At 38.8% G+C, this 23,490-nt stretch overlaps 1 long non-coding RNA gene across 3 annotated transcripts in view; it reads left to right on the top strand.

Moving 5' to 3' along the window:
* The window catches only part of LOC113459279 (uncharacterized), a 161,509-nt gene that overhangs the window by 1,718 nt on the left and 136,301 nt on the right, over window positions 1-23,490 (top strand). The gene's annotated exons all lie outside the window — the stretch shown is intronic.

Here is a 23,490-nt window from a genome sequence, read left to right on the forward strand (position 1 = left end):
CGATAGTTTGTCACACAGAAACATTTTATTGCCCCAGTCCTCAGGCTGGAGAGTAGCTCCAGGTTGTAGCCATTTAGTTGAAAGCATATACTACTTTCTCACTAAAGAGCTTTACAACATGGTTAAACATTGATATCCCAAGATTATGATACATAGAGTATTGCACTCACCTCTAAGGCTGTGAGGCACAAACCCTACCCACAGCTTGTCAAATGGCTGTCAAGTGTTTGGCTTTAAACAATTTTAATGAAAGTGGGCAGCTATGCAGATGACTGGGTGATTCTTCAGCTCATCTGGGAGTGGGTCAAGTTCTGCTTTCAGCTTGTCCAGAGGAAGGGCAGGGCATGCCAGCTCCCAGGCTGAGCACAGTGTGCCTTGCTCTGCAGTGCCACCGACAGCCTCTGCAGCTCCAGCCCAATAGATTGTCTGCATACTCTTTGTGAGATCAGACTCAAGCCTGAATAATCAGATGATATTTTACATTTCATTTCTCTTGAAAAATAGAGTGAAGCTGTTCCACTGTGGGTTAGATCTGAAGGCTCTTGAAGTCAGTGAGAGCTTTTTTCTCTTTAAACTTGCAGAGGGCTGCAAAGCAGCATGTGCCTTTTTTTATACTTTGTCATGGTGGTTAGATTTTGGTGATACAGTGGCAAACAGATTAGCTCCTGCACAAACTGAACTGCTTCTCTAGGCCAGGATGAGATCTTGAGAGCTGGTGTGAAAATGGGGCTGGTGTGGCAAACCAAGCAGTGACTGGGCCTTACAGCCAGGAACCCTGAATTATCACTTGGTCTGTGCAGTAGTGCCCTCCTGTAAAGGCCCTGTTAGTAAGCAGGACAGGCTGTACAGGGAAGGTCTGATGTCTCAAATTCTTACCTTCATATTTGTCACTGAAAAAAAAAAAAAACTTACAAATCTGCTTAAACAGGTACTGTGTTTTTTAAGCATCACTGATTTTTTTATCTTTTGGACTGAGTAAAAGCTGGGAGCCAGCTTTTAAAACAGATTTCATATAGACCTAAATAATTGGACTCTGTCTCTTTTAATTCATTTGGTTATCAAATAGATTTTCAATTCTATTCATAAAAAGTGGAAAGACACATTTATTCTATCAGAAAAGACATGTCTTTGGGGACTGGGGATAAAATAAATGAGAAATGCTGCAAATGATACTGTGGTTAGAAACTTTCCATTGTATCATCAGAGACATTGCTGGAGCACTGTTGGCCCATCTTCAAGAGCTTCTATAAAGGAATCTGCCGTATGTGGGGGAGAGAGATATTAAATCATAGGAAATATAGAGAAACTTCATACTTTTGGCTTCAAACACTGTAATTCCTTTCCTTTTTTGCATCAGTATCAAATGTCAGGGTCACTGAAAAAATGTTCTATTTTTCCCTTTCTGATACTTTGTCTCCACGGACAGAGGAATGTATGCCAGGTGCATAACCAGACAGACTTTCTTTGCCTTTCTTTATACCTAGTCCAGTAGGGGAAAAGAAACTCCTAAGGAAACTCCAGGAAAGCCTATATCAGCCTGTGATCCAGCAGCTCGATGTGTTTAGCAGAGATCCATTTGGAGCCCAAGTGAAACGAATCCATAATGAGGCTTAGGAGTTGTGCCACCAAAGTACCTGAGTTCATGGCTCATTACTTTGCTTGGTCAGGAAATTGGCATTTCAGGAGTAAGTCTCTGCTAAGGCAGCCACCAACCTCACCCAGAACAGCTTTTCCTAGCTGTGGCTGGAGCATTATAGACTCACCTTGTGTTTCCCTGCTTTTCAATACTCCCTCTGCCTTTCTTTCCTTCCCCCTTTTCATCCTGAGAAGATGAGATGAGTTAATTTTATTTCAAATATGCTTTTCTGTCTCAGATCTTTCAGGAAGATAATTAATTGATAAACTTTTAGTTTCTTTCTTGTTTAGCCAATTCTTGTGTGATGAAATTGTCCCTTGTTTGTCCCTCTAACAAATGTCCCTCAAAGAAACTGTTTCTGATTTCAAAAGCTTGGCAACAATCCCTCCTTTGACTCTTGCACATCAAATTATTTTGCAACCATTTACCACAAAAATGTAGTCAAAAGGAGTTTCTCTTCTCATGGGCATTTCCATAGGTGGCATTTCATTTGGGCACATAAGAATATTAAGAAATAAGCCTTGAAAATGGACTGACAGAAATTAAAAATTACCTTTTCAAAGAGCTTTATTCCCCAACTTGTATAACTTAGTGTAAATTTAGTGAGCTCAGTCATGATTTTGTAATTTTCCTGTAACATTTTGGATATTGCTTATCTGAATTCAGCATGTTCCTTGTTATTTTCTACGCCATGTCAATGTATTGTTTTTATTATCCATACAACTCAGAAATATTTGTGCTCAGCACAGCATTCATCAAAAGAGGGACATGATTCTCATTCTACTTAAAGTGCAGGGCAAACGTGGCATTGATCTTGGCATGGTGCCCTCCGGGCGTGAGCTCTCTGGTCCTGAGAGTAGTCCAGTTGGTTTCAGCTGGAGCTTTGCATAGGTGGGAAGAGATTTGCAAACTGTTCTTTGATCTAGAAATCACCCTTTTAAATCACACTTTTAAAACTTTTCTCTATTTCAGTCATTCCAGCGTTCCTCCATATCTATCGCAAACATTTAAAATTCTTTTGGATGCTTCAGTGTATTTTCTCTGCCCTCATGAATTTTATTTCACATATGCAAAACTAAGTCATTAAAATACAGGTTTATGCCTTTTCCTTAGTAGTTCTGTAAAAGAAATTGTGAGAATGTGATATATTTGATGCTCTTTACCCTTTGCATTTTTCAGTGGTTACAGTACTGAAATAGAATGTTTAATTTATTAAGGCATTTTCATCAGCTGATCCTTAGTTCCTGTTTGGTCTTATGGTGCAACTGCACTATTAAAATATCTTGGTAGTTTTGGTTTTTTTACTTGTATGTATTTCACACACGATGTTTATTATCTTAGTAGAATTCAACTGCATTAAAATACATTTCAGTGTCTGCTACTCCTTTACTCAGGATTTTCAGCTTATTGGAAAGGAGCTCTGGAGAAACTTCTGCATGGTGGCTTCTTTATGGGTGTCCATATATGAACTTTTTTCCTTGATTACATTTATCAGTATATATTAGTATCTCATATTTCTGTTCTCTGTTTAGATGAATACAATTTATTATAAACCATATTTGGAGATGAATAATGAAATGTAGGAATTATAAAATTATTTCCTGTGATTTTTTCTTACTAATTACAAAATTTATTTCAGTGAATATTTCTGATGATAAATTAGTCTAGAGGAGGAGGTAAGTACAGACATTTGTAAACATTTTTTTTTTAGGTTAATTGAGCAATCAGGTAACCTCCAGGATTGCTTAGAAAGAAAACTCAATTCTGTGCAGATGGACGTATACTGTTGTGGATTACAAAAGTTCTCTTTTAGCCTTAATTATAGGAATAGCATAAGCTTTGTTAGGACTCACATTTAGTGCTAACTCTCTGCACTGAAAGATAAAACTTTTTCATGGCATGAGGAGTTTCATCTGCTGGTCTGTCTATCTGTGTGAATAGCTTCAATTTAAATTTCTTGTACACCTTTTTTTTTTCCACTAATCTATCTTATTGGTGTACAAAGAGAAAGTTATTAAATAGTTATGGACCTTTACAAAGCTTATCTAGGAGATATTTACTGGTAATGGGAGCAGAGTGTTTGTGAGAAAAGAACAGATTTCAGTGAAACAGGCAGGGGGAAATGACTTGCACGTATGTAGCAGTAACAGGTGTTGTGAACTCATCCATCATCTCACACAGCACTCAGGAACAGACAACAGTTTCTTAAAACACTATTAATAAAATATCAGGAATTTATAACTTTGAAAGGAGGAGAGGAGAAAGAGGTGAGAGGGAGTCTTAAAGTGAATCTGAAGTGGAACTTAAAACCTACTGAACTTGGTATCTAGATAATTATTTTTTTAAAGATATATATGGAGGATGTAGGGATAACTCTGTTTCCCCACCACAAAAACCTTCCAAAACCTTAGTTGGAGGTGAGATGAGTCTTACATCAGGAAACTAATTTGTGAAAAACCCTGAGTGCTCTGATGAGTTTCTGAAAAATTTCTGCTCCTCAAGGAAGCTGCATGAATGCTTCACCACACAGACTGGATTTGCTTGAGACCATGAAGTAAGTGCAAGCTGAATGCTACTGAAAGGTGAAAGACTGGCAGAGGAGAGCAGTTCAGTGGCATTTCATGTCTAAGCAGAGGGGGTGTCCTTGCTGAAACTCATTTATTGCACCAGGAACAGAAGGATGTCAGGAGGCTGATGAACTGCAGAACCACATGTAACACACTAGACAGGTCATTCCAGCCAGAGGAAGGAGAAATCAAGGCTTGAGTGGCTCCTCAGATCTGGTGTACAGGATCACTCCCACTTCTTTCTGTCTTCCCAATGAGCACGTACAGAATTTGTTCCAATTTCCAAGCTGACTTTCATCAGGAAGGACACTGGGCAAGAGAGAAAAGTAGGGTAAAGGCCATTCAGAAATAAGGATTTCTGATCATTTTATTAATAACTGTGAGAATTGTAGCAACTGGCAGGAGAGATAAGTGGATTTTCCTAAGCTCTGTTATAGGCAGGTAAATATTGTTCTGGTTTATGGCACTAATAATTAAACAGAGCACTAGTCTGTCTCTTGGCAATTTGAAACTTAAGGTGGTTGGTTTCTGGAGGCATGTGTTGAAATCTAAACAAAAACTACTTTACATGTAAACTTCATAATAGAAGGCTGTATATATTCTGTACAGGGGATATATTTCAGGAGCGTATATAGCACTGAAATAACATGGTTTTTTTCATTGTCTTCCAAGTCATCTAGGCGCCACTTTTGGTAAATATTGCAGTTCTTACAAAACAGACCAAGTAGACTTAAGATCTGAGAAATACTAATTCCTTCAAGAACGTTGTCTGCCTAGTGCAGTGAAATGAATAATAGATTAGTATAACATTAATTTTTTTGTATCTTTTATACAATATGCTCACAGTTTGTTGGACAGTATACTTATTTTATGGGCTTAGATCACAGTAAAAAAAAATGCAGATGGCTCTGGAATTGGAGTACCTATAATCCTGGGGAAAGCAGTAGCACCTGGGACTTCTGACAAGTCCTGACTTTCAGAAACCAGCTTTAAATTAGATTGTTCATGCATTTGCAGTGTCATGCAAATCTTGTTTGTATAGTGCCTACACCAAGTTCTGTGTCTCAGACTGGGGCTTCTGGGTACTTCTATCTCAGAAAGAAAAATGAAGAGATGTTCAGGTACCCTTAGTAACCACAAACTTACATTATTGTCATCCTAAAATTGTTACTCTTTCCTATGGTCACTGCTGCCAACAGTCCAATGAGACTGAAATGCTTTTCAGTGGCCCAGACAACTGTGGGTATGGCTAAGAGGGAGAACTGCTCACAGCCTCTGGAAAACACTGTTTTACAAAGATGTGTGTGCACTTGAGAGATCTTTACTAAAGCAACATTAGGGTGATAAAAGAAGGGAAGATTTGTCAGAGCCCCAGGTCACTAATGGGCCCTGATGACCCTGATTACTTTCACCTGGGTCCCCCTCACAGCTCCTGCCCACGGGGCCACCTGCTCATTTCAGCTCCAGCTGGGAACGCAGCTCCTTCTCTGAGCTGTGCTGGCTGAGGGCATGTTCTCAAAATTATTCTGTGGATTTCCTGGGATGACTTCAGACCTTGACTGCTTTTATTGCTTCTGCACAATGACCACAGGAGCACCGATAGGAGTTGGTGCTGCTCTGCTTTCTGCCTCTCCTGCTGCGGGACTGTGCTCCATTGGTGAGTTCCCTGCCCAGTCTATGTGCTTGTTGCCTTTAGCTCCAAGTTTGCCTCCTCTTAGGATGCAACTGCCTCTTGCTTTCCCCTGAAGCTTTTTGTAGGTGCTCTTCTCATCTCTTCCTACAATCTGGCAATAAGTACTCCTATAAGGAAGCACAGGGACTTGTTGGGGGCTTTCAGTTAGAATGTGGAGGCTTTTCAGAGCAGTTGGATTGTCTTAGGCTTCTTCCTGTAGATATATAGTTATATGGGTTTTTTTCTGTTTAATTCATTGTTTTTCTTTTCTGAGGGGGAAAGTTTTTGCTCTGATAGCTCACAATGAGAGGCAGTTAAGATGGCTGTGCTCTTTCCCTCTAGCAAAGCCTGGACAGGACACCCACTGACCCTCACAAGATCTTGCCTATGAAAAGCTGGCAGTAGCTCCAAGCCAGGTGGTTGCTGTGTGGATGCATAGCCCATCCTAGCTGCTCACTAGTGTCCCAAGAGGGGACAGAGCACTTGATAGGTGAGAAGCTAGGGCCAGGACATTTGTAACGTGCAGCTCAATTGAGCTTCTGAAAAGCAGCTTGTGTGCCTTGTTTTACCATTAACCCACTGCCATGTCTGACATGGGCATCAGTTGATTGGAGATAGTGGCTGAACAATAGCTATTGATTTTTCATTTCATATTAACGGCATGGCAAGCTCTGAGTCTGATAGGGTAGGATGCTTGTGTAGACATTCCTGCTTGGCTGTGGAGGGAGTCTCCTTGCCTTCCCTGGACCCTTACCTTGTATAGGATTCTCTCATTAAAGCACCAAACTATAATATATGTGTATGTTTCTGCTGGCTTTTGTCTTGGAGCAAGCATCTGTTAAGCTTAAAATAATAAATTTTTATCAATTTTTTGACCAAAACACACTGAGGAAAATGGCAAAGAATGAATAACAGAAGAGGGCTGGAATAGAGTGGAAGCTCTTTCTGATTGGAGATGAGTGTTTAGGCAAGTACAGAGAGACACTGGCTTCATTTGTGGAGAGTTCAACAAGCTCTCTGGTTTTCTTTATAAGAAAAAATATTGACCTAGAATCCTTTTCTAACTTATCCTGGTAAGATCTGTTTTAGTCAAGTCACTGGAACTATAATTGTATAAAATATTGGGAAGAGATGAGATATTGTTTTGAAATTTCAGAAGTTTGCAAAATTATTGTAGTTTTGCAGCAGATCCTAGGACTTTGGCAGCAAGTTAAGTGGAATGCTAATATAATTTCTCCTGTAGTATCAGCAAACTTATGAAACTTGCAGAATTCAAGTGAAATAGTTTTAGCTAACAATGTTTCCACAGCATGAATAAAAAGCACAGGTTGTTACTTCAAACACAAACATTTTAATCCTTTGCTTTTTTTTTATTCTGTTGCTGTTTGATTTTATTCCCCCTCCCTTTTGGCTGTAGATGTTATTTTTCTCCCTTTGCCTAGCCTCTCACTATCTCTGCTTGTGGACAGCTTTGCTCTGGCTGCTGCTTCCCATATGTCTGAAATCTTGGTACCTGCACAGAGAACCTTCTGCTATACAGATGTTGAGGATTTTCTGTGTTGGACTTTTTTGCTGTTTGCAGTAATAGCACTGCTGCTGTTACTAGAAATTATTATATAAAAAGGGTACAGTAAATAGTCTATATACTCAATACTGCAATAGGCAGTACTAGCAGTCTAAGTCTGAGCTCTTGCACTGTAGTCTGGAAAAGTAAGAATTGCTTTTAACCTTTGAATTTATAGTATATTCCTTTACCTCCTGTGGTTGCCTTAATTGCAGTATGGCATTTGGTTCTGCTGGAAAGATGAAATCCACAGTGTTTTGGTATTCAAGTCCTTCTGACTACTTTGGGTGCTGAGGGTATAGGGACCCCGTTCCTGGTCTGGGCTATTTGAGCAGAACAGTTTGTGACACTGCAGCCTGAGTGGTTTGCAATGTAGAAAGGCCCTGGCCTGCTCTAAAAAAACGTCTACAATAACCAACAACTTTTTGGTTGGTAAAAACCTCAAGCTCCACAGCAATGCTAGAAAGCTTTAGCTCTCTATCCTATATAAAAATAATAGATTTTTATAGGATTTGAAACTAATCCTGATCCTTTAGCAAAAGGTTGTTGAGGAAGTCTTCAACTCAATACAACCATGTCAATACATCTAATGGCCTGTATGGCAGTTTGAGTAACCTGTACAAAAGCTAAGCACCCCACAAGTACCACAGCTGTTTTTGATTCTGCCAAATCATCTTTGAGATGAGCTAATTAGAAAATACAAGTTACACATGTTGAAATGAAACCTTCAAGAAAATGGAATCTTCTATGCAAGGCCTCTGCATATACAGGGGAGTCTAAGACCTGGCAGAGTTTCACAGGCTGGACCTGAAAGCCTGCAGCTTTCTGCTTGTGGGAGGTAAAAAGAGCCATCCTTAAAGCAGACAGACCCAGGTGGCTGGCTAGTGAAAGAGGTGATCCTCACTTTATCTTATTTTATTTCAGTGCTCAAAATGTTGAAAGCCATCTGCAGTGTGTGGTACTTTGTGCTTCTCCTTAAGCCTCAAATGGTTTTATGCCATTGTTCTGAGAAGCCATTTAATTGTTCTGAGAAGCCATTTACAGAGTTTTGAACCACTGTGATGATATGATTCAGCCCTAGAGTCACTCTGAAGCACAAAGGCCCTATTGTCCTACCATATTACTGAAGTGTTGTAAAGGATAGCTTGCTACTTGTAGTTTTGGAATGGTTTCTCACATTTCAAGCATGCCAGCCAAGAGGAGAATCCTTGCTAAACTCTATGATTTTGAGATGCAGCTCCTCGGGACCCTCCCCACACAGTGTGCATGTGCCTTTGGGTAAGGCAGCACCAGTACATGCTGCATTTCTTCACAGCCAAGTGTCTCATTTCCAGGGCTGTCGTCCTGCTAGAGAAGTGGGTACCTGTATTCACTAATAAGGGACTGGGTTTTGTTAAATGGTTTAATTAGGGTTTAATGGTCCTCAGAATTTAACACCAGTTTCACAAAAGAGTGGTGTTAAATTAGGGCTATTGTGAATTGTTGTCCTCCCAGCTAACCTAATTGGAAGTATTATTGTGGAATTGTACTGATTTGTCAACATTTACCAAATGCTTTAGCAACATCATCAGCTTAAGTTGTATCCATCCTAAAACTGCATTTAAACAGGACAGTTACTGTAACAGAAGGGGAAATTCACTGAAATAGAACACAGATCTTCATAATCAGAACAATGTTTTAGAGGCTAATAGAATTGGTCTAGTTAAATTAGTTTCTGCTGGATTTATGAATGCCTTATTTCCCCATTTTAAATGGAATAAAATGTTAGCTGAAATTCAGCAGATATCTACTTAGGGTGAAGTTGTAGTGGTTTGTGGGAGAATATAAAACCCCTTCCTTCTTCCCTTAGGAAACTGAACATCAGGGCACAACTGCCTCGTGCTTCCTGGCTAACTGGGCAGAGATCCCTTGAGTACCTAAGGAAGCAGTCATATTCCTACAGTGTTGTGTGTTTTTACAGGCAATTAAATTGCATTCTCTGGACTCTTACATTTCTTATCCTTAACTTTCTGTGAACTTTCTTTTTACCTTGCATTGCTTTATTTCTCCTTTTTTTTAATTAGCAAATGAATTCAATCAAGTCTTTACTGATGTTCAGGGAAGACAATAGTGTGAGGCGGTGGTGTTTTCATTAATATAAACAATTTCTATACAAAAAGGATTCAGCTCTGTTAATAGGAGCTATTCTGTAGCAGGGTTTCCTGAACATCTGTGCTAGAGTGGAGTACATCTCATTCCACCGAAGTGAGTGCAACACATGAAGCTATTAGAGAAAACCTATAATATGGAATAGAAAAGATGGCCAGATGAATGCATAACAATCCCTTTATTGTGCTGGAATTTGTGTTGAAGCAAATAATTTTACAGCCTGGGCTGCCCTACCAGCATGAACAAAATGAGAAGGCAGAGTAGTTTGTTGGTCTGTCTTTATTATGTAGTGTATATATAGAATGCAGTGGAGTTAATTTGAAAAGTGCCAAAAGTGCATTTTTAACTGTGTGACATAATTTGATTTAATGGAAAACATCCCATACGTTATAGTCTATAAAATCCACAAAGTTGTTAAATACTTCTGGTGAACTTTAATAAATTTTAAAGTTCTAGAAGTTTTAAGTTTAAAACTTTTAAAGTTTTAAGCTTTAAAATTGCAATTCAACAGGAGGTTTTTATAAAATATTCATAACCTCATGCCTGAGATCTGCTGCTTTAATGTCATGCTATTGTGATATGTCCCTTCTCTGTCTACAGAAGGGTGCAACATCACTTAATCACTCTACAGGTAGCATGATTTAAAACACTTTTATGAAATTCAGTATTGAGCTATGGTGATTCACACTTGCTGAAGATCTAGTCCAATGTTCGTAAAGTATATTGAAATAAGGGATAGCAGGTATCACAAAAATGCAAAGTATTCCATCAGTGAGATAAATGGAAGAAAATTGTCTTCAGTTTTTAACAATGGACAACACAGAAGTCTGAAAGAAAATACTGTGTACATCATCAATATGGAATGACTTCTGTTGGTGGGGTATCAGTTCTGTAATTTGTTATACACAGTAAATTATCCTGCTTAAATTTAATCTGGTTCCTCCACTCCAGATTAACAATAGACAAACTTGTCCTCTTGGAATTGTAGTTACTAGATTTTGGGCATGAATAGAGGTTTTTAAAATTCTTTTGCCTCAGTCTAATCATTAGAAGTATTTCTGTTGAAAAGTGAAAAACTGTTTGAAATGCTATTTGTACTTTCCAATTGCTTGGTCAGAAAAGCTGTTTATTTCATGCTTAGTTTTCCTGGGGGAAATTACCTCATGTTGTAAATTGCATTGGTCTCTCTACATGCTCTCATGACAAGAATCATTGAGAAGAGGAAGGTGTCTCAGTGTCACTCGTGGTGAGTTCTGTCTTGAAACTTGGCTATTCTATTTGCATTTGCCCCAGCGAGGTACCTGGGAATTTAATTTGGGAACCTTGGCCAGGGGTCTTGGGACCCAAATCAGGAATGATGTTTATTTAAACTGGCAGAGATTGAATGACTGATGTTGAGCTTAAGTGAAACTTTAGGGTGCTGTCAGTTTTGAAACAGTACTTACTGTCAGTACTGCTGAAATACTAACTTTTGAGACATAGAGGTCTGTCCTTTTGAATATTCTTGAATAAAGCATAAGGTAATCCCTCTTGTAGGCATTATGCATGTGCATCCCATGGTAAAAAATGTATGACCTTGGATCTGGTGGGACAAATTCTTCCCTTGGTTACCTGAGAGAAAATGCAGAGTAAAGTCATAGCTGTTGCTGGTTTCTCCAGTGCTTGGTGATGCAAATGAGGGCTGAATTCATCCCACTGCCTGTATCTGTTATTTTGCATAGAGGCGCTCACTGTGCTGAAACATACTCACATTTGCAAGAATGTGTCTGTGTAGTTTACATTTCCAATTTTAATTTTTGAGCCATGTGTAAGAGACTCCAGGGAACAGTGTGTACTGTCAGCAGAAGTTATCTTTTTGATGAATCAGGCACATTGTTTGTAACCGTGCATTTGATAGACATGTTGTAATAAGGTCCTGAACTGCTTACTGTGTCTTTATGTACCTTCCCCCTCAGCAGTTGTAACTATTGTGCTGCTTGACCTATATTAATGGTACTACAAACAACAAGTTTAACCATTAACTTGTGGGCCCTGTTTAAATGGATTTTACCAAGAGATGAGAACTGAAGATTTAAGGAGGTAAAAATTAAAAAAAGGGCTACCCAATATGATGTTTTTTAGTGCTTACTGATCTGACATATAGGGTGGGAAGGAGTTCAAAGGCCCAGGAATAAAAGCTAACATCATATTATTATGGTCTGAATGACTAGTGCCATTAAAGGTATGGAAAAGTCTTCCTTGAATGTTTTGTTTGTTAAATAACTTGTGAATTTATCTGTGTGGTTGTTCCAATGAGGTTTGCTTGCTGTATTTGCTAGTCTATACACACTGGAGCAAGAAGAGGCTGAGAGGGTTACACTGATGAGGGGTAAAAATTGCCTGCTTGTGCTTCCCTGCTTGGGAAAAGGAAAACTGGCTCTTGAGTAACTTGTGAGGAGACAGTGAAAGCTAGAAAGAGTCCAAGTGGAAGGAGCCAGTGTCAGAATAATGCCTTAGGTATGGAAAGAGCTGAGCAATTTTGCTTGATTTACGTGGACTGCATCTCAGGAACTTAAGTTCACTGTGCAGAACTTGTATTTGAGACCATTAAATGAAAGCCAAAACTTTGATTTCTGACATATATGACTCCATAACCTCAGGAAAAAGCAAACTGTAACAGCTGATCTGTGGTAAGTGACTTATGTGTGCACAAAGCCAACAGCAAACCTGTGGTGTTTCAATATCTGATGTGATTTGATCCTTCATGGAAAAGTAATTTTCTGTTTCTAATTTATTGACATCAGTGATCTTTGACTGAGGTCCTTAAAGTGTAGGCATGCAGAAATTAAACTGGGGAATGAGGGGGTGGGAAGTGCTGTGCTCTGGGATGTCCTGGCAAAAGCTCAGTTTTCCCTGATAAAGCTGCCTCATCGTATGCAGGCAGGGCTTTAAATGTGCTACTGTTTCCATTGGGTGGTTATCTCTGTCTGCTGGGATTTCACCATTCTGGCTCCACAGGGCATGTGCAGGTGTCTTGTGCAATCCAAGTGTGTGTCCTGCTGATTGACAGGGGCAGAAATGTGTGCTCTAGCTAAAAGAAGCAGCTGATACTCAAAGGTGCAAATGTCTGTGGCTCATTGCACCTGAGCTGTTGTTAGGCATTGTTAGAGTATGGAACAAGCATTAGGTAATCCTGTGCATACAGTCAGAACAGAATCTGAGTGAAAATCCCTCACTTTGATTTGAGGTTCTTGCAGAAATGTAGAATTGCTCGTTTTACATAAGGTGCACCAAAACCTGCAGTTAGAAACAAGCTCTGTTTCATTTGCATATAGTATCATAAATGGTATTTATGTATATGATCCTTATTTCAATGTAGTTGGCTCAAGGTGAGTGGAAATGTACTTGTCTTTTCACTGATGTAGATTTGATTGAAAGAGGCAAGATGAAACAAATCCTTGTCAACCCTGACCATTAAGAGTTGTTAACTGACATCTTTGGGCCTTGATTTGAAGATTGTAAACAGCTTGGTGAACACTTAATTAAATCACTGAAAACTTCATAATAGGAAGGGAAGCAGTGAACAAGATTGTCAAACATTAAGTGATGTATAAGACAAGCTGGGGAAGGAAGCCCATGATTTTAACTGCCAGGCTTCTTTAACCAGGGACTTCCTTGTCTTTTTTGGATTCCTAAAGACAAAGAGGCACCAAGTCACCCTTACAAGGAAGTGATCTCAGAGTCAAAGGGGAAAAGCCAGAAATATTGGGGAAAACTTTCTGTGAGCAAACAAAAAGGCAACTGTGCCAAAATAATTTTTCTTGCCCCTAAGTTTCTGTAATTGCACTTTTCTCTCATGCCAGCATTTCCCAAGGTTTCTGTTTAAGTAAATTAAACTGGTAAAAGCTGGTTTATATGCAGTTTCTGAGGATTACTTCTGCTTGCAATAGCTACTCCTAAAATTCTACAGGAATAAGTTTTAGCTGAGGAAAATCTGTTTTCAGGTTTGTCCATATGTGTAGTGGCATTGATTTCTTTAATCTGGATTAGCAGGCACAGTTTTGCTTCACCCAGAGCAAAGGTGGGAACAGGGCAGGCCCCTATGGATACTCTTGACTTTTTTTTTTGTCTATCTATTCCTTCAATTTGGAAAGGGCCATGTTCAGAATGAGGTCACAGCATGGTGATTTTGTTCTGAACATTAACTTTTGTTCTAGCAGCTGTGCTGGCTGGCACCCATGCAAGGAAATTTAGCATTTCCCACTGTATTGGTACAACAGTATGATTTTTATTTTGCTCTAATGGGCACGTTCCGGCTCGTAATCATGAGAGGGCCTGGCAGATGAGCTTTTGAGATGCTTGTGAACAAGTCTGGTGAGAAGCTCCCGCCAGTTTTGTGTGTTGAAACTAGCTTGCAAGTCTTAAGATTGTTCTCCTGATGACTCTAGGTGGGAATGTTTATTTACTTACTGGTTTAAAGCACCTTGTATAGGTTCTCACATGTTACCCTGATGGGAAGAAAGGGAAAAATCTAATTTAATAAACTGGTTGTTTTTTGCCAGTTCTCAGTGTGAGAAAGGAAATAAGAGCAATTTAGTCACAGAATGTAACCTGTGCAAATATGGGCAAGATAGGTTAAATGAAAGCAGTAGTTTTAACTTCTTGTCTTCTTATAGCTTGCAAAACAGTTGTCAGCCAAGAAGAATATTGTGACCCAGTGACAATAAACCGACACAACAGTGTCACAGCTCAGTTACTTTTTGCTCATTTATTCAGTCTCTCTACCTTGTAGTAAGTCAGGCCCTCTGTCTTTCAGCAGCTGTCATGGTAAGACTGCATCTTTTAATGTCTTGATGTTTCTGTGCTAAAAGTTTAGTGTGAGCTGTTTGAGAGAATTTTGTCTTGTATCAGAGCTATAAACCTTATCTCAGTAAATAGAATAAAGCTGGCTAATGATCACCAACTCTTTCAGGGGATAGGTTTGAAAAGGTAGTAATTTCTTTTGACAATGCAGAAAGCTTCATAGAGAAAATAGTCTTCATTACATATCAGTAAAGATAAGCAGCCTTTTCCAGGCTGTGTTTTCCTGTAAGAGTACAGGAATGGTGTGTGTGTGACTCGCTTGATGCTCTCCGTTCCTGAGAATCTGACTCTCAAGCCATACTCTTACACAGAACAGGTTGGAGATCTGTGGAATTTGTGCATGTCTAAGGACTGTGTGATTTTATTTATTGTTATATATTTTTGGTTTTTAATTGAAGACGTCTCAAAGATTAACTCATTAGAACCCTCGGGGGAAATGGAAATAACTTGTTTGATTATGTGGCTGTTCTGAAATGGAGGGTTGCCAGCTGGAGGCAGTCATATGTATGTACAAGATTGCAGCTGGGAGTGCAATCAAAATTCCTTAAAAAGCAACTAGATGGTGCTTGCATTTATTGCAAATTGTGTAAGGTAAAGTTCAGGAGCAGGGAAGTACATTGTGGAATGATGAAAAAAAATCATGCTTGCAAACATCTTCATTAAAAGTTAGTAGTAGGACAAAGTGAGATCTCATGAGAGACCTTGGGATCCCCATGTGCATGTTAAGCACAGTTGGATAGAAAAAAGCCATACAGGACAACAATGTCTCAATTTGTGTCCAAAATTTGAGGTGTAATGTTAATTATCTAGCAAATATAGGGTTTTCTCTAGCTCTGTGTATTTGGACTTCTAATGATATTTGAGTTGACATACAGAAGCAGGTCTTTTAGCCCAAAAATCTTTTCTTTCTTAGTCTCATTTAATTGCTTTCACTCTGGACTTCTCAGTGCTTGCTTTCCTCATTTTATCACTTGCTTTGTCAGAGTAAGTTAAAGCTATGCTGTTCTTTCCAGTGACCTTATTTGGAGATATTTCAAAGGATGTGCTTGTTTCTAAATGAAATAATTCTGCTTCATTTCTTTCCTTGTGCTCATATCTGTTACCTTATGAACTCCACAGTACTACACACAGGTTATCAAAAGTTGTTCTATTAAATTATGCATTAACCAGTGCTATGTGTTTACACTGTGCATGTTTAATGGCATATTACTACAAATAATGCACAGTATAAGGAAAGCAGCTTAGTAAAAAGTATATTATGAGGTGAAAACCAGAACTAATCAGGGTTTGAAACTCTGTGTGAAATGAGAAGTTTGGTTAGACCAGCTCTGGGAGTGTACAGACTGTAAAATGTACTCAGTGCAGATTGTTTCCCCTGTCTTTATGAGGGGAAGCACCTTGAGCTCTGCAGGAGCTTTTCCAGTGTGAGGATTGTAGGGCTGGAGCTCAGGGGCAGCACTATGGAATTTTACCTGTGCCAAATTACGTATTTTGGAATGGTTTGAACATATTTATAATGGTTGATGTTTGAAGAATATTTTGGTGCTTTTCAGAGCAAGCCCGTCTACCAGCATCACAATAAAAGAGATGATGTCTGTTATGACTGAATATTACAAACCTCTGAGAAACACAACTAAACTGTTATTGATAGCAGATAGATGAGGATGTTCATAAGAAAATAATGCATTTATTTGCAAGCTGCATCAGGAAATAGAGATGTATGTCTGCCTCTGGTGTCCTGTTGGTTTTGGTTGCACAGAACTGGCATGCAAGCCAATCTGTCCCTGTTCTGATAGCTGTTAGTGTGTAAGGGGAATATTAGTATTTTCTGAGGTTTTTGTGATCCTAGGACACAAAGGTAAAAGGAAGGACTATATTGCTGTAGATTTTGGATAGGTCTAGGTACAAAGTGATGAAGTAATTTGCCAAGACCATATGAGATGGGAAGCTGATTTATGTTTCTATGTTTTCATCTTCATAAAAAAGGGCACACTGCTTTGTAGCTGAAGTATTTTTTGCCTTTTAAATAAGATTCTTGCTAGATATCATAAATCTTGTCACAAACGTTGGTTTTTGTCACAGCTGGTCTATCTGGTACCAGGTATGTATCACCCAAACCTCCTAGTTTTGGCCAAACACTGGCTTGCTTCCTGGCCAATCCTGTGTTCCTATAAAATATATACCCCATAATATTCACATTACAAGATTTAATACTTTGAGAGTAAAGATAAGAAATTAAATGCTGTCAGTGTGATGGCTTAACTGTACACAGAGGACATTGGTGAATTCTGCATTAGAGTACTGGGGATCCTGAATATCTCTCATGTATTGGCAAATATAAATTTGTTGATAGGCTCTGGTCAGAGGCTCTGGTCCAGGGCTGCTTGTGGCTGTCCTTGAGTTGCCAGCTGTGGTGTCTTCCAGTGCAGTGCTCCTCATTATGCAGTGTGGGAAGCAGGCACCAAACCTCATGCAGTTGTGCTGCAGTGCTCTTTTCTTTCCTTATTTCAGTCAAATTGAATTTGCCATTTGGGTAACTGCAGCTGGGCCAAGGTTTGGGGGACTGAGGATTTGGATTTTTCTCATTGCCAAAAGAGGTCTTAGTATCTTTGACATTGCATGGGACTGACATCCCAAGACCCTTGTGTTATCCAAACCCATTGGAAAAAAGTCTTTCTGGAGACACAGGAGGACTAGAAAAACAAATTTTACTGGATAATAATCCTGAATTGCCCCTGTGGTCCAGATATTTGGGACGTGCTAGAAATACCCTTTAAGCTCACTTGTTTTTGGCAAATATCGTTTCACTACTTCCACACAAAAGTCTTTAATTCACAGTCAGGCCAGCTACTCTTTAAGTGATCCTCACTTAAAACAAAAGTGCCATCTCTTATTATGAAAGAGTTAGTGGTGCTTTTAATGATGTTTTTAATACTTTAGCTTTTGGAAAGTAGCCTGGACGTGTTGCATATTATGAAATGAGCCAAATGGCTCTTCACAATAGCTGTGGTAAATGCACAAGTGCTTTTGCTGCTTTGAAAACAGGAAAAAACCTCGTGTTGCATCATTCTGGCTGGGAAGTGCTCAAAGTTATTGTGACAGGACTGTATTTTGAGCAATTGTTGGTGATTTGTTTTTTAGCACACAAAGAAAGTAATAAATCTGTCACCCTGAAAAATCAGGTTGTGACCTAAAGGAAGGAGAAAATTGTGGCTTTAGGTAAAAAAGAGTGACCTGTCTATGAGGGTCATTTATCATTATAACAAAATTGCTGGTGCTCTCCTAGCTGACCAGGAAGAAAGGCTGTGGTAAGCAGAATTGAGGGATGCAAGCGTCCGAATATTTTTAACTGATCAATATTTTCAGGATTTACAAGCAGCCAAAAACCTGTCAGCATGCAGAGTAAGTTCACTGTGCATCTGTTCTAAGAAAGAAAACAAGGGAGAAAGAGTTTATTTTGGCCATTAAAAATTAAATGCATTTTAGATTTGGCATCAATAGTTCAATTCACAACTGTACCTTAGTACAGATGCCTTCAGCAGCCTGTATATCTTCTAGTGATACAGAAAATATGTATGACACTTAACTCCCAAGGAGGTTGAAACAATAAATAACATAAATTCAGGGTGGGGTTAGCTGCATGAAGTGTCTCAGAACTCATTTGAGGTATGTGATTTTGTTGTTTGAAAGTAACAGGACCAAAGTGGTTTTGGTTAAAAAAAGAAACAATCCCCAAACTTTCATTCTTAGCTCACTCTCACTTATTCTGCATTATCCTATATGTAAATAAATTTGCATGTATCTTATTAATAAAAAAAGGCAAATTGAGAGCCCCAAGTGAGGTTGGTAGAGATTGGATCCATTGCAAAGGGTATGTTCAAAGAGTTCATGTGACTTGCATGGAATAACAGCTGAACATGTTTTGAAATACAAGATTGAAGAAGAAGAAGAATTATTTTCATGTCATTATTCTTAGCTATAAAACCTATGTCAAAATTTAAAATACTTCTGGTTAATTCTGTAAAATATTTTCCTACTGTTCCGTCAGTCCTAGTTGTGAATTTTCGCTTTAATCTGTTTTTATAAGAGTTCACCAAGGCATAATGAGAGTGCAGGGAGAAAAACCCAATGCAATTTCTTGTACAGTAATTTTCATGCCAGTTGCTAATTTCCACTGATTGCCTTAGTGTAGGAGTGTCTTATCAGACCAGAACATCCAATGCTAAAAACCAATTCTAACATATTTAGAAAAGCATTTATGATTCAGGCTATCACTTATCATTTGGCATTACCAGCATTATACGGTACTAGGAATGCTTAACAAACCTATTTTAATACAATTTATGAGGACATTTTAGTGTATCAAAGCTGGTAAAGTACTGTACACTTTACAGGTATTATAAAGGCATTAAGATAAAAATCACATAGAAGGTAAAATAGGAATTTACAATAAGAACTTTTTAAAAATGCACTTTGATAATACTGCTTTTATTAAGGAAATTACTTTAGCATAATTATTTTTAAAATATAAATTCCATTGATTGATACACTGTTGACTACATGGCAGTGCCAAACTCTGGTGTAATTCTGTACCAAAGTGCCCTGTCAGATTTTACCACTGTGGTGGATGAGGCTTGACTAGAGGCACTTAACTGAAGTCTCACCACTTCATAACTGAGGTTTTCATGCTCTAAAAAGATTAGGCTCCTTTTTAAACAGTTCTTCTTCCACTTGGAGGAGTCAACAAAGTTATTCTGGAAAAAAGGTTCCCTTAACTTGTCATGAGATAGCAACATTTTTGAATGAGAAGGTTCTCTCACCAGTATGTCTCAGATATACTTTATTCAAATTTGGCTTGAAAATTTCATACAAAATTTTATGAATCTGTGCTCAGACATGTTTTTTGTTATTTATACATATATGTGTATATACATATATATGTGTGTGTGTGTATTATTGACTGAGGCCAGACTTCCAGAAAAGCCTTTGCCTATTACTTTTATTTACTATATTATATATTCTGGTTTGGGTTTTTTGCTTCCATTAAGTCTATATTTACAAAGTCATGTAGTGATAGGACAAGAGTGAATGGGACTGTGCATAACATTGATCCAGCTTCAGAACTATTGGGACTCTAGATTATTATCAAATGTGTGGATAATCCTTCATTTCCAATATATAGATGTTGATACTATTAGCTATCTGTGAAACTTTATCTGCTTCAGCAGATAAAATGAGGATGTGTTAAGTATTCTGATTTCTTAATGTCCTGTTAGTACAGAAACCATTGAATGGTGTCTGGAAAGACCCTGTTGTTTTGCTCCTATTTATTAATCAAAGTCTAAATTGCAATGCAAGAAGTCATAGCTGTTGCAAGAGAGTTTTTATCCTATTATTTTTGGAGAACTTCCTGATTCAGATGTGAAGTGTTATTAGGACAAAGGTGCCAGGTTTTATCTGGGCAAATTTTCTTGCTGTTTGTAGGAACAAATGTGATTGTACTGGGTACCACAGATTGGCACTTAGATGAGGCTGGGGCAAGCAGCTAATCAATCATATCTGGGTAATACACATCAGTGATATTGCTTTGCAAGGTTTACCCTCTTTGATTTATACTAGAGGATTGTTTTTTATGGGACCTTTAGAATATTTGTCACTGAGTAATGTTTTCATGACCAAGCCACAAACACAAAGCCAATATTTCTTTTAAAGCTGTTGATCAAGAGTTTGATTAAATTTGTACATATTTTGAGAGCATTCAGACTGGATGCCATCAAGTGCGATGAACAGAAGATGCTTCTAAAGCGATAGTGATGCTCGGCCTGAATTGCTATTGACCATCACCTTGTAGAGTCATTTACAACAGGAGGATGTGAAAATACAACTAAGTCAAAATGTCAGCCCTTTACTGGCAGCCTGTGCTCCTCTTTTGTTGATATAAAGCTCTGCAGAAACATAAGCACCATGGAGTCTTGAGCCATTGTCCATTAAGCATCACAAAATATTCGGCTAAAACATTTGACCTGTTCCATTGATTCTGAAGTGTTTAAAGTCTTTACTATAACTCAATGCAAAGAAATAGCAGCTATGACTATGAGCACCTCATTATTTCATCTATTTTTGGGCCCCACCCAGTAGAGGAAAGAAGGGATTGAACTGGGGTGAGTTCAGAGGAGGCCATCATGCTTTTTGGCTGCTGGAGCAGTGGCCCTGAGAAGAAAGGCTGAATAACTGGGACTTTCTCAGCCTAGAGAGAAGGCAGGATGGAAGCAGGGAGAAACCCAGCAGCAGCAGATGAACCCAGGCTCTCACTGAACTACATGGCAAGAAAGCAAAAGACTTGTCAGAAATTGAATCTGGATGTTTGGTGTGAGGAAAAAGAAGTCAATAGGAGTGTAATGAAGAAGTGCAACAAGTGCAATCAGTCCTGGAGATTTTCTGGAATTGGAAAGGCCCTGAGAAATTGCTCTGGATTCAGTGCTGAAGCTGCTCTGAGTGGGAGGCCAGACAGAGATGCTCTGAGATTCCAGTTGGAATGATTTAGTGTTTTTCCTTTTTCCTCACAGGACTTTTGGAGTGGTCCAGGGCATTTGGAACCTCCAGAGGACTTATCAGATGCATGCAAAAGGGTTTGAAGCCTAAGTAGGCTGTCTTTCCAGAGGTGAATAGGTAGAGAGGGCTGCACCCTTGGGAATCTGTTCTTATCGCCACCTTCATTTATCTGCAAGGTTTTAGTGATTCATGTGAACTCACTGAAGTATGCACAGAGCAAGTACTCTGCCATGTGATGGCAGTGTAGAACGTTAAGTCACTAGTGGGGCAATTGAGGTGAAAGCTGTCAAAATCTGCTGCATAGGTGATTAGGGAAAAATGTATTTGGGCATTAGGGAGATGTGATCAAGTTCTCTTTAAATCACTGTCTGAGACTTGGCTACACTGATAAGATAAAACTAAGACATTACAAATGAAGCAGTGGAGACTTAGGTTGTAGCTTACAGTCAAAATTAAATGCTGTTTTAACTGTATCCTTGAGGGAAATTACAATGTAAAATGATGAGAACTCCATGTTCCTCAATGCTATGCAGAGGAGGCATCACAATGAACAAGTCTTATCTCCCTGTTTGTAAACTAGTGTTTTGTCTTTAATCTACCAGTGGACAAAGCTATTCTGATGCCCTTCTCTAGCTCATTATGGTCACTCTGATCCCCATGTGCTCAGCTTGATTCAGCTCCAAAGCATCCTTTCTAATCAAGATATTCTTATTAGAAGACAACATATTTCTGATATTTTGTTAAGAAAGACTGATAATATTCAGCAATTTTACAGCACTTTTACAGTGCTTGGCTCTGATCAAATACATTTACAGAAGAGTATGGCTGGTCAGGGTAGGGGAGAGGAAGAGCATCCTCATTCCCTAAAGCTGACTCTATCAGAAATGCCACATGCTTCCTCTTCAAAACATTTGCATTTTAACACATGAGCTAGTATTTCCTCCTGATGTCTCAGACTCTGTATCCCTGGGCTTAGGACTCCTCAGTACAAGAGCCATATTGGGATAGAGCTTTCTATATAAGGTTGCCCTGTGTTGTAAAAATGCTTGTTCTAATTTTCCATCTTCCCCTCATTTGTTTGTTATGCTACGTGAATGGAAGGTCAGGCAGAAAGTAACTAGAGGAGTCTTATTTTCGGGCCATGTAAATAAATGCAAGAATTACTCCAAAATAAAGGCCAGCAAGGAACAATGCTGGCAATACTGCCTCTTTTATCTGGATTTCAGGAGCTCTGTACTTGGATGTGACACAGCTACAACAATCACCAGAAGGGTGTGGAGGGATTTGCTGTTTGGGTCATTGGTATGATGAGATGTGTCTATTCAGGATGGCAGCAAAATTTTAGCCAGAATAGATATGGCAAACCCCAAGTATCTAGTTTAGGGATCAGTTTTTCAAGAACAGATATGTTTCCAACCTTGTTTTCTAGCACATGGCATTCTTGCTGCAGGCTTGGCTTTCACCATTTAAATCACTCTTCCTTCCTGCATATCTGTGAATGCTGCTACTTAATGGAGTTTAGTTTCCTTCAATAGAAGTCTGTAGTTTATGGATTACTTTTGCTGTCACACCTTGTAGTATGTCTGGTTTGAGAGGACATAAGCAGAAGTGACTTGATGATAATCTGCTGGGTTTAGCTGCACATGGATTTTGGACCATGTTGCAGAGCATTTGCAGGTGACTGTGATGGGATGGGGCAATCCAAATGAACAGAAAATGTATCTCAGCACATAAGCACCCACTAAGCCCAAGGAGGACTGGCAGTTTTCAAAAACAGTATTAACAGGAATTTCTTGTGACAATACACTTTTGAAAATACACTTTTTGTGTAGTTACTACTGTGGACTCTGAGTCAGAATCACCCTGCCTTTATGACTTGGTTAATACAATAGTGAGCCTTATAATGGCAAAGGACCTGGCAAATTATTAGTGAAATCCACTTTGTGGTCCACTATCAAGTGTGATTTTTGTATTTAAATAATCTCCCTGTTTATTGAGGTGTGTGTGCAAATAGCATCCCTATAACTTTTTTTAGGGTTTCATTTTAACAGAAAGGTTTGTGAGCAGTCAGATATCAACTTAGACAGCAGTAGCTATTCACAGGTTGTTGGTTGACAGATGTATGTATTCAAACATAATGTGTGTTTGAATTCATAAACTGAAGCTGCATTTGTGCTCTTAAGCCATCCTAGAGCTTTATGAACAAAAAGAAGACAAGTTTCCACCACAGACAGTTTGCTGTGCTGCTATTCTACTTTGCAGAAAACACTCTTTAGTAGATCAGAATCAACTTTTTCGTGGCTAACTCATTTTAATGAGCTATTAAATAAATTATCTACCTAAAATAATTTTCATCTTAACACTATTTCATATACTAAGGAACAAGTATTCCTCAGGGGAAAGGATATTAAACCTTACTACCAGCCTTCCAATGTCATTGTTGCTGGTGCCATGACACTGGCATTAATGTGATGGCATTACCTCAAACCATTGTAATGGGTTACAAATG

The sequence above is a fragment of the Zonotrichia albicollis genome, chromosome 8, assembly GCF_047830755.1.
Source record: "Zonotrichia albicollis isolate bZonAlb1 chromosome 8, bZonAlb1.hap1, whole genome shotgun sequence".
NCBI classification, from domain to species: Eukaryota; Metazoa; Chordata; class Aves; order Passeriformes; family Passerellidae; genus Zonotrichia; species Zonotrichia albicollis.